Source organism: Melanerpes formicivorus, unplaced genomic scaffold (genome assembly GCF_026170545.1).
Source record: "Melanerpes formicivorus ecotype bairdi unplaced genomic scaffold, bMelFor1.0.p_v2 SCAF_25, whole genome shotgun sequence".
NCBI lineage: Eukaryota > Metazoa > Chordata > Aves > Piciformes > Picidae > Melanerpes > Melanerpes formicivorus.
In genome coordinates this window covers 9,449,707-9,465,165 of record NW_027142377.1, presented here as the reverse complement: position 1 = coordinate 9,465,165, position 15,459 = coordinate 9,449,707, and the positions used below count along the sequence as shown (strand labels likewise).

At 40.4% G+C, this 15,459-nt stretch overlaps 1 long non-coding RNA gene across 2 annotated transcripts in view; it reads left to right on the top strand.

Annotated features, from left to right (window-relative positions):
• The window catches only part of LOC137448586 (uncharacterized), a 504,441-nt gene that overhangs the window by 449,599 nt on the left and 39,383 nt on the right, over window positions 1–15,459 (top strand). For both annotated transcript variants that reach the window (XR_010989146.1, XR_010989145.1), the window contains exon 5: window positions 5,640–5,716. This is a non-coding gene — a long non-coding RNA (uncharacterized lncRNA). The remainder of the gene's footprint in view (window positions 1–5,639; window positions 5,717–15,459) is intronic.

The window sequence follows — 15,459 nt, the reverse complement described above, 5'->3', positions numbered from 1 at the left end:
GGTGTCACTGAGGCACCCTTCATCCTAATACAAAGTGTATATATGCATTGAAACACCATTCTTTAATGATTCATTGTAGGGAGATTGTGTCCTCTAATTAGCAGGCAGAGGGTAGGATGGGCTTTGTTAGTTGGCAGAATTCACCATCAGTAGGTTGGATTTCATGAACCAAATTCTTCCCTTCAAAATCTTTGATGTTAACTGAGCCAAATATGCCTCATTTCCCATTTTAAAAGTTGCTGAGATCCAGATCAAGACCCTCAGAGAAACTTTTCTTTACATGTTCCTGATTTCAACACTTTTTTTCCCCAATACATCCCAGTTAGTTTTGACATGGTTTGTTGTGATTTGATTTCAGAGAGGTAGAGGTTCACATTTATAGGGCTCTATACCAGATATAGAAGGGAATCAAAAAGTTTTGAGTGGCAGAAGAAAAGCAGGAAAGAATGTGAGGCCTGGCAGGAAAGAATGTGAGGCCTTTTCACCTCATTTTGCACCTTTATTTTTTCCAACCTTATTTTCACCCCATCCTTCAGGAGAGGAATAAGAACAGAATAAGGAGAAGAGATTTTTGTTTCATCCTCAAAAGCAAGTGTTCTGGTGAAAACAGCACCTGAGTACACCAATGTGATGGTCAGAGCATCCTGTAAAATGAGGAGTGGCATATGCTAATGTGTGCTCCAGACCCTTTTGAGATAAATGTCGGTTAGTGTGAGATAAAAGCTGATGTACAAGTGTTGCCTGCTCTGCAGTTGCAGATCTTAGGGTAGAATGAACAATAAACTGGCCTCAATGAGGACAAGTTGGGATTTCTGGCCAGGTCAGGCAATGTTTGACTTCCCATTAGCTGAAGGCAAAGAGCTTGATCCTACCAGAACAAATGGCATAAGATATGGAGGATTGAGTATTGCACAGGAAAATAAAATCCTTTTCTCCATTGCAAGCAGAGTTGCACAAGTGAACTGGAGGGCAAAATGCAATCCATTTTCATCTGTTGCTGTGACTGAGAGTGGGAAGGAAACTAAATGGGGACATTAAATTGTAAGTTTTGTAGATAAAAAGAAATCTTATTCTTCTGACAGCAAATTAATAACAGAATACAGATCAGGCAGTGCCCATTTCAATATTTAGGAAGGTTTTGCAGTGTTGGTGTACCCTGGTGATCAAAAATTGAAATAAAGTTGTATTTTATTTGAACTACACAATGGCATCAATTTAAACATTAGTAAACAGATGCAATTTTGTGCAATGTTTTAAATTACATTTCTCACATATGCATTTAATTTAAATTTATTGAGATGGTTATTTATGTTAATAAAATAATTAAAAGCCGTTATTTAAGAGTAACTATGAAATAGCTGTATAACTACCTATATTAATAAGACAGTTACTTAAGGGATAATGTCTATTGCTTTATAGTGTAATTGCAATAAACAGCTGCTCAGTTTGATTAAGAGCTGAAGTGGAGCTAAAGTGTTTGAGCAATCTCAGAAGCTATTTGTTGCGAGTGTACTACCAAGCAATAGCGATTATTCCTATTGTACAGAAAGCCATAGAATAAACATTAAAATACAACTACTTGGTATTATGCTTTTTTAACTTGGGTTATTCAAGCTTCTCCATATGGATGGTGGGGCTGGAGAAGGAGAGGTGGGGCTGGAGAAGGAGAGGTGGGGCTTTAATGGAGAAGTGCCTGGGGTAGGGAGCAATAATTTTATAGAAGACAGTTTTGGTCATTCCCAGATTCACTCCTGTGTGAGAGCACACCCAAGTGCTTGGAGGGCTCTCATAATCAGAGCTTGCAAGCTGTGTTTTCTCAAGGGTGGGATCATTTAAAAATCTCTAGCTGGATCCTACTCTGAACTAGGAATTTCTTCAGCTTTTTATTGGGAGTTTAAAAAGGGAGAGTTGAGTGCATAGTAAAAATCCTCCTGCAACTTTGTCTATGAAACGACTGCTGCCACTCTATAACTCCATCACTGATGCGTGAAGCAGACACTTCCTGGTCCCCAGGCATACCCTACTTTATGACACTAACATGTACCTAAACCACAGACCATTCATTTCAGTGGGATCAAGTAAGCAAATAGGCACTGCTTGTATTTCTGTTGTTATTTACAAACTCCATGTTCCGCTTCTGGGCAGTAGACTCACGCATGAGACATCTCCCTTTAAAAATTCTGCTCTATTAGGGTTCTACAAGCTCTGTAGCAAGTTAGAAAATTGATACTTAATTGCTTAAAAGCTGTTTTATCTCATCTTTTATTTGAGAGCAACTTTGAATGGTGATCTCTGACACATTGATTGGGGCAGAAATGGACATAGGGTAGTCAACTGTCTTTTGCAGTTCCCAGTTGATGCACCTCTGTGGCTGTCTTAACAGAGGAAATCTCACAGAGACCAAAAGTGCTACAAAGTGCTGCAAAGCAAAAATTTACCCATAAAGATCTTTCACATTTATGGTTTGGTAGTGAACTGGGTAGGCCAAGTCCTAGATTAAGAGTTTAGGAGGGTGGAGGGTGAGAATGTGTTCTGGGTATCCTGCCTCAGGACCCAAGCTCCTACTTGTATTACTGGCTCTTGGGAATCACTCAAGCAAGTTCTCACTTTCAGCCAAATGCAAATATCTGTGGAATAGAAGTATGAATCCATCACTGATGCGTACCAAGCTCAGGGGCTATGTGCCAAAGTCTATTTGATTTGAACCCACCAGTTCATTTGTATCAAGGTTGTAGGGATTCCACATAAAAATGTACAAAGCTCAAAAAGCAAAACAAGGATGTTAGCAGTACTGTTACTCTAGTTGTATCCTTCTAGGCAGTCTGTCCTGAAAGAGATAATGTATCTTCAGCTAGCCGGTCATACCTAATGTTTTGGCAAAGTCTGGCACAAAGCAATCACTTGAAGTACCAACTCACTACTAATCTGCCACAGAATGGTTTTAATTCTGGTTTATTAAAGAAACAGACGTAAGGGTGGCTCAGCACCAAAGGTGTGTGTGTACACATCTGTGTATTTGCTGGCAGGTCAGGCAGATTCATCTCTGCTCTTAGGATCTTCCCAAATAATCTCTGTTGATGGCTGAAATGGAGCATTGGATCTCTCAGCACTGATGGCTCCTACCTCGGGAGGAGCTTAGGCAATGGCAGAAAAAGCCCACCCAGTGTACTGGCCTTGTTAAGCGTCTGGGGCTTTCAGGCCTTCCTAACTCTGCCCTGGGGAAAAACTGTGTAACAATGGATAAAAGACTTGGGCCTCCCAGCTTAGTTACAAAGGATTCTCTTCACTCATCCTCTTAGTGAGAAATCCAGTTGAATGCTTTTTGAAATCTTTCAAATATTAAAAATAAAATAAATCTTCTTATTCCGTTCTCTGATGAGATTCTTCACTTGCAGTGCCATGTTTTCACACACTTCAGGTCTTTTAAAATGTCGAAAGGACCCCCTTCAGTGATGTGGCTGCAGCCAGGTACTCAGAGAAAAGGTTATTCAATTCTTTGTGTGCCTTCAGAAAGTTAAAGGGAAAAGAACGATGAGCCCTGAGAAGGGGAAGCTATAGTGGATATTGAAATAATTGGGTGTCAAGCTGCAGAAGGCTCACCATTACTACCTACCTTTGTTGGGATGCATTTTGGAAGAAAGCTGGAGTGAGTTTATTTGTTTCAGCCAGAGAGGGAACTATTTCTGTTTCACCTGGTCATATGAATCATGGAAGTTTGTTGCTGCAGGAAATACTTGGCAACTCCGTCATCAAAAGAACCAAACACTGTCTTCAGTTGCCTGAGAGACTGGTTTGGCTTCTCTGAAATGTTATCTGCTCTCCTCCCTTAGTGCCAGAGTCAGCCTAGAGATGCTCTATTCCCTCTTTGCACATGCTTTTCAACCCACTGGGGGCAAGATGTTTAAAGACACTCTGAGGTCACTTATAATCTGAAAAACTTGGAAAACGGAAGGGTGTCCACATCTGCCATCATCAAGGGAATCATCAAGTGACTGTGTTAGTTGTGTTCTTGGAAGTCAATTTTCCTTGTTGCCATTACTTTGCAAAGGATATTTACTTGTGGGAAGCTCTTTTGAGCAGCAAAGTGGTTTGTTCTCTCTCCATCACAGTCTCTCTCTTTCTCTCCCCTCCCAAGGAGTGGCTGACTCTTTGGTATCACCCGATTTTAAACTATTTCCTGAAACTCTTTGGTGCACCTCAAACATTTTAGATACCACACTGGTGTGTTACTACGCCATCTTGAGATAGACCACATGAGAGCCTGAATTGCTTAATGGTGGTTTTTTTTCACTAAAATAGTGAGTTTTTTCACTAAAGTATATGTTTACATTAATATAAAAAATATCCACTTGGTTTGTTAGGTTTTTGCTGTTTGCTTTTGTTTTTCTTTTGGGCTGGGTTTGAGAGTTTTGACATCTCGCTAGCTGCATTTAGCTTTGGTTCATTAGTCAAGAAAATAAACAGCCATATTTCCTATTATTCACACTATCTCAGAGTGTGTTCCAAGACCATATATATCCTGCAGCTTGTTAAATATTTCTTTATCCTTTAAGAGATTCCCATTAATCTCTGACCAAGAAGAGCAATAGTAAGTTAGTTAGTCATATATAAAAATCTGAATCATTTTTGCAAGTATCTTTAATGGCTTCCATTAATTAGGTGTCTTCATTAAAAAAAAAAAGGCACAGCATCCTTTCATTCTTCAAAAGGATCTAATTTCTGAAACAACTGAAATTAAGGCACTGGTGCTTTTGGGGGGGGGGGGACAAATTAAGCAGAAAAGGTGCTTACAGAGCTCAAGCAGAAGGTACAGGAATCATGCTCTATTAACTTGTCAGCTACCTTGGTATTATTAGCAAAATTTTACAAGTCAACCCAGTGGACTACTCTGATTAGTGTTACACTGACAGCAAAATATTCCATGTGGACTGGGATGTGATTCTAGCTGCAGCCTTGGGTAAAGATGAGACATCTTCCCTGCTGCTCATAGCTTTGTCCTTCTCTCAGGTTTCCTGGCGGTTGCATGGTCAGCATGAAGGGGACTGTTACCCAAGGGCACAGCACACCCTTTCCATTCCACGCTTACTTCCTCATGCCTGCCTGCTCTGCTCTGAGGAGTGTTGTGTTTCTGTGTGCTCAGCAGTATCAAGGGGTGCATTTAGGGTCAGATGATGTTTAGCCTATTATTTCTCCGATTAAATTCACATCTTCAAGTGGCCAAAAATGGTCCCATCAGGGCAGGGCAGGCAGCACCAGCCCTTCCAAGGGCAGCTCAGACTTCAGGTGGATTAAAGTGGCTGTATAGCCACAGCCAGGATCACTCATCATTCATGCCTTTTTTTCTTGCTCTTTGCTAAGTATTCATCTGCTACTTTAAACCCTCAATAAAGTAGCATTCTCCTGCCCATCAGAGTTGCACTGGAGTTTTCAAAGCTCTTTCAAAAGGCATTTCCTCTGTGTTTCCTCTGAAGAAACCAGAGGTCCTGAATAATGAATAAGATTTTTCAAGGTCAGGTGTAAAACAGAGACCACCTCTAACCCCTTATGGCCTCTTTAAACTCTTCCATAGACCATAGTTTGAGAAATACTAAGAAAGGAAGGATGGTACTGAAGACTCTTCCTCCCCTGTTTTATTTCAGGTCATGTAACCTTGCTCACTCTTGTGGAAAGCCTGAGGAACTCCAGGAGGGGTTTAAAGAAGTGATCTTCTGTTCAGGTGAATAGTCATGAATTAGACTCTTGGGAAACTAAGGTAATACAAATACATAAGAAAATCTTTTGATTACACACAGTGTTAAAAGATGCTGAAAATACTTCTGCCATAGTCACTGCTGAATTTTTATGTATTTACTTATCTTAATTTATAATATTTTCCCCCTTTCCTGGGAAGTGAAGACTGCTAATAGATAAGGGAGAAAATTGTCTGGTTTTGTATGCAGTATGAGTCCAGTACTTGGCCAAGACCCAGATCTATTGTGGCAAGAAAGTATTAGATGAACTAACTAGGGACTCAGACTCTCTGGCTAGCATCCAAGAAACATTAAAAAATGTAGTACTGCACATAACGAGTAGGAAGATGCATGCAAATGTTGATGTCTTACTGAAAACTGTTAGCTTATTATTATGTTTGGTTTATAGATGTGGATTTGGATTTTAGAACCTAAGTTCATACCCTGAATGTACTTGCTGAACTATATGCCTGAAATAATCTGTAAAGTAATGCCACACTGGTGAAGTAGTGCTGAAGAAAATGACACTTCTGCATCCCTAGGGACAGGCTTTTCTTACTGCAAGCATCAGCTCTAAGGTAGTGGCTGTGGTCCAGTTCAGCTCTCAGGAAGGTTTCTGATCAGTGGTCCCACTTTGTTTCTTCACCACATCTTCACTGCCTGTGAAGAAGCGAGTCATGCATATGACCTTTAAGACCTCATCATACATGTAGGAGGGTTCACTGCCTGTACATTCTCATGCGAGTTGTGAGTTAAGAGTTTTGTGTGGTACTCAGAGATGTCCTAAAGCAATTTAGGTGGGAGATGCCAAGAGCTTATGTAAGATTTAGGATGACATTGATGCCAATGCTTAGAATTAATCTCATTCCTTAAATCTTCTAATGGATGCAAGATATGGCTCATATTATGACATCCATGCTGTTTATCACTGTGAAGTCTGGAGAACATTATAGCTTTTCATGTAGGCCTGGTTTGTCATCCAACCCTGGTAAAATATGAAAGGTGACTCAGTCGCTCTTCTTGTAGACAGCCAATCCACTGAGCAAAGCATCTGTAATTACACATAGAATATAAAAAATCTCCAGTATCATCAAGTCCAGCTGCTAATGCTTCCAAGTCTACCACTAAAGCATGTCCCTAAGCCCTGTCACATCTACACATTTTTTGAACATTTCCAGTGATGGTGATTCCACCACTTCCCTAGGCAGCCTGTTCCAGTGCTTAGCCTCTCTTTCAGCAAAGACATTTTTCCTAGTATCCAATTTAAACCTCCTGTAGTACAACTTGAAGCTGTTTCCTCTCACCCTGTCAGTTGTTACCTGGGAGAAGAGAATCTAGCTACTCTTTGGGAGGTGAGGGAAGATGCACAAGTCTCTACTTCCTTGTGTATTGTGTATTTATAAGTGAGCCAGCTGCAGTCCTGCTCTTAGTTAATATAACAGAACTGGTAATGCAATTCCCCAAATGTTTTTGTTTTCATCATCAAAGGTGTCCTTGCTGGTTTGCACGTTGATGTGAATATTCATAAGGGTCTCTTGTTGCCCACTCATTAGTAGCATGTGCAAAATAGAGGAGAACACAATGGTGGAAAGAAGTATTAGAAACTAACATGTTAGAAAATAAGGTGAGCTCCAGTTGAGACAGATCAATGGTTCCATCTCAAACAATACAGGAATCTGGAATGATAGTTTATTTCTACCACAGCAGTAAGTGAACAGGTTCGGTGGTTGCGCTTCATTCACAACCAAAATTACCACATTCACTATAGGTGTCAAATCCCTGTTTTTATGCTTTTCCAGTCATATTTTTTGCTTTCCCTCTGGAATTTTTTATTTTATATATTTTTTTTTTTAAGTGAAGAGCTTAATATTAATGGTGGACTTGGGCTTTGATTTTTTTACCTGACCTTACTTGCTCCCTATTCCCATCTCATTCATGCTCAGTGGTTCGCTTGAGTTAGGGGACCAGTTTCATGGTTGTTATACCCTAAGTGAGCTTGCTCATACGGTGTTTTTTTTCCTAATCTCTCAACTCTAATTGTTGCATGCAAATTGTTTAATAAATAATGTTGGACAGGAGAAAAAAAAAAGGAATAGTTATTAATTAAGAAAAGGATTTAGGCTGACTCAGTCTCATACATGAGACAAAAGGTTAAGTAAATGCCAAGGCCGCTATGCCTCTTCAAACAATGAGTATTAGTTTTAGAATCATTAATGTCTGCTTAGAAAACAGAGTCATACTGGAGACTTGTATGCCAAAATAACCAAGGCCAGGGCTGTTTCTTTTCAATATGAAGCTAAATTATTCTCCAATAGAGGGCTGAATATATGCAATTAACAGTGATAGGTAGGACAACAGGGAATGGCACTTTTAATATGTAGCCAAATTGAGATCAAATTTTTCTTTGAATCTGGTAACTTGGACATTTAATATGCATAGCCAAGCTCTGCAAAAGAATTAGTGAAAAGAAGCAGATAATTAACTCCTTCGCTGCTTGTCAATGGAGACAGAATGATCAGCCTGCTCTTTACTGATTCCTGTCTTGTCAAGTTGCTGGATCTACAAAAACAAAGGGTTTTTTTCAAGTGCAGTACACACATCAGCAAAGATAAAGAGAGTTCTGTAGGTTTTTATTAGAAAGAGGTATTACTACATCATATATTTAAAGAAAAACTTGTCCTGGGAAAAATTAGTTTCTGAGGTTAGGGAGAGTTTAGGTGGAAACCTCAGTGATCACACGAGCTTAACTAAAAGTTCCATGTTAAAAATCTTGAGAAGTGTATGCTGAATGCTCAATCGTATATGTTAAAAAATAAATAGCAAGGCTTTTGAAGCAAGTGGATGACTCTTACTGGTGTGAAGGCAAAAGTCAAGTTGCTTATTAAAACTTCTTAGTATCCTCATCTGCAGAAAGAAGCTCTCTACTAGATGAAGCATGTTATGTTACCATGTTAGCATCACTTGTGCAGTATGAGTGTACCTAATAATATTACTTAATTCTCATCCAATCATCTCCAAGAGGATGAATATATTTATTATCAATTTACTGAAGCAAAGCGAGGTAAAAGACAGTGAACTGACTTGCATGAGGCAACTGATTTGAGCAACGGCCAAATGAGTCTGAAGCTCAACTCCTAAGTCCTAGATAGTGCTAAACTCTCATGAAATTTGATTGGGGTGTCTCTAATGTACAGCAATTTACTGGGCAAGAAGCCCAAATTGTCCCTGTGTTTCTAGAACTAGTTTGACTCTGGAAAATTGAAACCTGTGGAGTTAAATATATTTTTGCTTCTGTTTGCATGTGAACTAAGTCTGCGCTTCCTTGCTCTTATTCTTGTACTTAAAGCAAAAAAGCATAATTTCTTATAGTATATAGGACAACCTTTTCACCTGTTGAAGAGCCTTTCAAAGAAATGCCTTTGGTTGCAGAGTGACTCCCACAGAAGTCAGCAGCCATGTGCAAATAAATCCTCACGTTTAAAAATGATGCACTTAAATAGTTCAATTTTTGTCTCTAAGGCTAAAGTGCATTACAGCTCTCATTTAACTGAATAAATACTGTTATGCTGAAGTTCTTTGCACTGTCATCATCAGGAGGAGATAGCTTTTCCCCAGGGCTTGTTTCAGGGAAGGGTCTGTACCGGAATGTGTTGTATTTGCATTTCATATTTGTGCCGTGTCTAGATCTTCCTCTCCAATTTCTGGTACTTGCTGCTTTCGAGAGTGGAAAAAACATATCTGCAGAACAGGCCCAACTGGGGATACATGCTCAAGCCTAATTTTGAGCTTTATACTTTCCTTCCAGGAAAGTTACTATTAGCAACAAGCAAAGATGCAGCCAAATACCAGACTCTGGCTTTCTTATATTGAGCTCCTCTCTTGGTGAGTGTTTTGTTTTGCTCAGGTTTTACCCTGCATAAGGCACACATACATGACTGTAGGAAGCTAACATATGGGACATTTTAACTGTCCATATTTAAGTCATCTTCATTAAGACCATTTGGACAGAATCTGTGCACTTTCTACTTGTGAATCTTTATCTACAAGTGGCCTCCAGCAATCTGAAGGCCTCTTGACTGTGGTCCCAGATGCTTGCAGGATCTGACTGAGGCCACCTAGGAACAGCTTACCTCTGACTGCAGCAACCTGTTTCACCACCTGGCAAATATTTGATTTTGAAAATGTTTAGCTTTCATTTATTTCACTCTGAGTTCATGACAAAAAGACAGGTATAGCCATGTTGTATTTACTAAAAGTCTGGCTCTGGCACAGTGGTATAAGAGAATCAGGCTTTCCTTGCTCCTTTACAGTTGTTTCTGGGGTGACATGGCTAATGCCATCAGAAAGAAACTCTCCAGGTTGCTTAGTATTACAGGATGGGAATACAAATTATTTTACTCCTTATAGGCAGACCTCAGCACTATCTATTTGCTCATCCTTCCATCCGTCCCAGTTGTCCTTGTGGCAACACTATGACCAGTGGTGCTGGCAAATAGCTCCAGGCCCTCCCTCCTGAGGTACTGAACCACAAAACTAGGTAAGATTAGTGGTCCTGGTGTCATAGTGATAGGGGCATCTGGAATACATGAACATGAAGATGTATGCCTCACACCAGCAAAGGAGTCCCTAAAAGAATCAAGGAGAAGGGAACTAAAGCTGTATTTGTGTATGACTGTTCATAGAAGAATTACTATTAAGGCATCTTTTGTTGTCCTTTTAATACTAATGTACTTGATATAGCAGTGGCTGTAAGCACACGGCAAGCTCAGCAGGAGCCAGTGAGCACTGGCAGCCCTCAGTCACCACTGCCCCAGCTAGAGCCAGACATGCATTGATCTTGCCAACTGATAGAATCCTCCCTTCCCTCCCTCCAGGCTGCTCCAGGTCCTTCTCTCAGTGTCTTCACAGCCAGCTCTGATCTCTACTCCCTCAGCTCCTGCCTGTGCCTCTAAGCACCTGCTTTACCACCCTACACACCACCAGTGCTGCTTCTCATCTCCCTCCCACTGCTGTGAGTCTCCATGGCTCTGCTCTCCTATCTCCCTGCCAGGTGCTACCTCTAAGATCAGCAAGCACCCTCAGGGTCCTTCTTTCATCTTTTACCTTTTCTCCTTTTGTGTTTCCACTTTCCCACTCCTGTAGGCATGACACCACTGCTCCTTCACCCTGGCTTCTGGTTGGGCAAGATCCAACCATCATTTCTCACTTTGGTGCAGAGGTGCTTATGTTGAGGTTGGTCTTTCCTCAACAGATACATAACACACCCCATCAATCAGCATGTCTCTGAGTGCTGAGAGGCTGGACAAGGGCTCAGCTCTGCTCCTTGCAATGTTTAATCCCCAGTGCCAAGTCACCAGGACACTGTAAACCATTGGGTTCCACTCAGGCATAGTTCCATCATTACCACTGATTTGTTTGCTCACGCTCCCCATGGTACTTTTAATCAGCTCTCCATCTTTGTGCCTTCACACCTTTACATTTTTCATGATTGGCTCTGCTACCTTCTGCCTCTGAATGAAATAGTCCCATAGAAATGCACCTGCCTCTTACATACATTAACAATTCCATTTCTTCTCTCTCTGGTCCAATGAAGGGATCTCCCTCTCCCACAAAGGCAGCACTGCCTCTGTAAAGTACTGTGGTAAGCAGACAGGCAACAGCTTTTATTTATTATTCCTCAAAGTCCAGTACAGTGAGCTATAATTAGTTACTGGCCTCTTTGGTTTTCTCTATCTTCAAAGGCTCCTTTACAGTTTAAAAGTGAAGGGAGATGCTGACATTAATTTTGGCTCTCTTTCCATAGTGTTGTACAGGATAAAACTAACGTGCAGGTAAAGGATAAGTAACTCACTAGCCAAAACAAACAAACAAACAAAATAGCAAATATGTTCATCATCACATTGGTTTCATGAAAGTAGTGTGATATTGGAGAGACCTCATTAGCTTTTTTGTTCTGCATTATCACCGCCATTTATCATCAGCTGTATCACACTGGCAGCTACTGTCCTTTCTGGCATCCAGTGTGGGACTACAGGACTCCCAGAGAATGCTGAGTTTCAACACCAGGGTTGTGCTGTGTGATGCACTACGCGCTGTATTAATTGTGGCAGATAGAATTTTTTCCAATATACTCCTAAAGGCACACTCAATAAAGCAATGCAATGTAATTTACCAACTCAAAGAAGCATGAACAAATAAAACTACATCACAGGCCTGTCCTTTCCCCTAAACCTTTGTTAGTTTGTTAGGACTTAAAAGTATTGCAAGTTGTTTGAAAATGAAACAAACAAACCCAAAGAAACCACAAGTGAAAACCTCAAGTGTTAGGCTAATCAGGCTACACAAACATGAAGGCTGCTCTCAGTGAAACGCTTCATTTTAGTTATGTCTCAAGTGATGGTGGCCTGTGAGATCTTTCAAGAAGTCTGTTGCTTCTTTAAGCTGCAACTCTGTGATCACTTTGGTGTGTGCATACACAATTCTTCACTGCAAAGCAGAGCTTGGGCCACAGTTTTAGATGTCAGCTAGTAGCTCTTTCATTAACCTAGTACTTCGGTTTGCAGATCATGATTGTCCGCGTCTTGCATAAATGCGCATTATGTGCAAAGGGAGAAAACTGCAGCCTTGTTCAAGCAGCTGAAGTCGCAGTAACTAGTTCAAGCCATCACTTTAAGAAAATATCTCATGTAAAAGTGGCACACACCCACTATCTCATCTCAGAGAAGGGGAAGGACTGTGCTTAAGTATTTTGAATGTCACAGCAAGACATTCAGAGGCTGATCATGACCCTCTCGACTTGGGCAAGTCAGTTAACTCAACTGCTGGCAGTAACAGCATTTGCTTACCCCCACAGGCAGATTATGACGATTAATTAATATTTGCAAAGTGCTTTGAAGATGAAAAGTAGCATGTTAAGTACTATAAAGTATTACTAATCATGATAACAAACTGATAATTTTTGAGCATGTGAGTCTATTCTTAACCTTTTCTAGCATGACCTTTCATTGCAAACAGATGAACAAGTAACGCCACTATAGCCAGAGTGCCCAATCCCCTGTTTCCAAAGCACTGAGGTTTTGCTGGTTCAGTAAGGCATTAAGTAAACTCAGAACACATTGCATCTTACCTTTAAAATAAGCTGTGTTTTTTAACTGCTGTGACACAGTACCCTTTTAATGTACAGAGCCAGCATGCCTGGGATGATTCAAACAGCTAAATGTGTTTGAGTGAAGCAAAACAGCTTAGGAAAGATTGCGGCCCTCTGGGTGCAGAGCATATGCTTTTCTCTCCATCAGCTCTGAATGCATACTCAAACTTTCTTCATTTTCCTTGTCTTATGTTGATGGCTGCTAGCAGCAGGTTCTTTCTTTCCTGTTCTTGATTCTCTCCCCCAGCCATGCCACAGTAACACTTGCTGTACGAGGTTCACCAAATTTTGAGCCTCTTGTTGAAGTGTGTGTTGTGTGCACTGAACATGGAGAAGTGCTTTAGTTCTTGGCAATCTCCCTCTGTGTGCAGCCATGCAGCCAAAGGTTGAAGGCATGAAATAGTGATGCTTAGAGTACAGGACAGGATGTTGCCAGTAATGGCTCCTACTGTAACCCATTTGGGTTTTATGCCAAGAAAATCAGGCACTGGTGTCAGCTGCAGTTAAGAGGAAGTCTGTCAACATACTTAATTTGAAACAAGAAACAGTTACAGGTTTCTATGGGCCAGGTCTTTAAGGCCATTTTTCTGGCATTGTGAAAACCATTTTTCCTCTGAAAACTTGAGATCAAAGAATTTTGTCTGGAGTGTAAACAGTAGGACTCATGAAAAGTAAGATTTATTTCTTAGCTTGATAGGGTCAAGTAACTCTAACTGGGATTAGCTAATGTTTCACAGAACCTGATGTTTCTGTGGCTAGGGAATCCCTTGAGGAAGGAAGATATCTACATTTGATGAAAAGCTCCTAATAAAATTAGATACTGCTTCTGAGCTTCTCAAATGAAAATGAAAGCAGTGGAAATTAAAACTGCAGCTCTAGAATCTAGTAAAATCCTGACAAGATAGCAGTCTGGATTTCACTGTCCATGATTTCCCCCCTTTTTTCTGTCCCATATCCCCATATATACACAATCCTACAGACACACCCCCTGCTTCTTTCTCCAGTCAGATGACCTGAGTTATGTCTCTCTCATTTTCTCTCATGGCAACCCCACCTCTAAACCACCTACCAAACCAACCAACCAAATGAATAAAACCCAAACCCAACAAAAAACCTAGCAACAATCTAGCAAGGGTGACTTGCCAAATGCTAGACTTCCTCTAATGAAGACAAGAATCACCAGCGAAACAAAATATAAGCTCCAAGATACCAAATAAAGATTTCTATTCCCCTAATTCCTTTATAAATTAAGTAAGGACCTGGGACCTTTCCAAAAAAGCAGGACTTCTTTTATGAAAAGGAAAAAGCTTGTGGTTCTGGCAATTTATTTGTGGTCAGAAAGCCAACTTAGGGGCCAATATTCTTTATGACTTTTACATGAGCAAAATAGACAGTAAAAGAAAAGTGGAAATCAAGAATGTGTTGAAGAAGAAACAAGCACTTTCATCACTGTTAAAAAAAAAAATAATTAACTGTTTGTCTACCTCCTTGTGAAGAATTAAACTTTCCACTATGTGAAAGGTAGAAAACGGGGAAGATTTTCTGATTGTTTGTGCTGTGTCCATTTTATCTGTTTCTAGACTATTCTTTGTCCAAACTTTATCAGGAATATTGATTTGCAGAGACACCAAAAAGAATACTTTGTACTATCCTTCTTATGTGACTGTCCCAAGATTACCTCTGCCATACTTGATACTGGTTTCTAAAAGCAAACTGGCCGTTGAACGTGTGGGAGAATGTCAAAATACAGGTGAGATTAGTGATTTTATTATTGTCTGCAGAAAAACCTACCTGTACAGAAACTGGAATTTGATCCCTGTTTTTAGTTAATTGCTGATGTGCCTTGACACCTGAAACTCTAGCAAGGACATTGCTTGGATTTTTTTCCTTTCTTTTTATCCCTCCTTCCCTGCCCCTCCTTCCTCCCCACCCCCTCCATCCCACCCCTCCCCGGAGGCTTTAATTTGTAATATTGGCAATAATCACTGTAGTATTGTTGCCTAGGCATTCTTGAAGAGTCAAAAGTTGACTGTAATTGAGGAGTTCATTACCAAGATCAGTTGGCTCCTTGATTGCAGTGGCAAGGTGAAATATATATCCTCACCAAAAAGCAACTGCTAAACCTTTAGAGAAGTCACCCACTTTTCACTCTTTTTCATTAGGACCCCGACAAGCTTGTCAGCAAAATTAAAGGTATGTCATTCACATCGTGCATGCATTGCAAAGGACTATAAACCTGCCAACCTCTTTGATGAAATAAAAGGGTTTTATTTATGATTCATGTAGGAATATGAGGTTATTTTTATTCTGTCAGTACACTAATAATCACACAAGAGCTCAGGAAATGAGAAGGCAAACTGACAGGGGAGGTTCTGATAAAGGCAAACCCTCTAGGGTATTTTGCCCCCTTTGTAATCTCCTGCTTTTTATTGTGAGGTTATAAGTATGGCATAGCATGATCTTGCAACTACCTTGGCTCACAGGATCAAAGATAACTACCTGACAGAACCTGGGGGATAATTCCACAAGAAAGAGAAAGTACATCCACCAGAGAAGTCTTCATTTCTGCACTGATGTGAACAG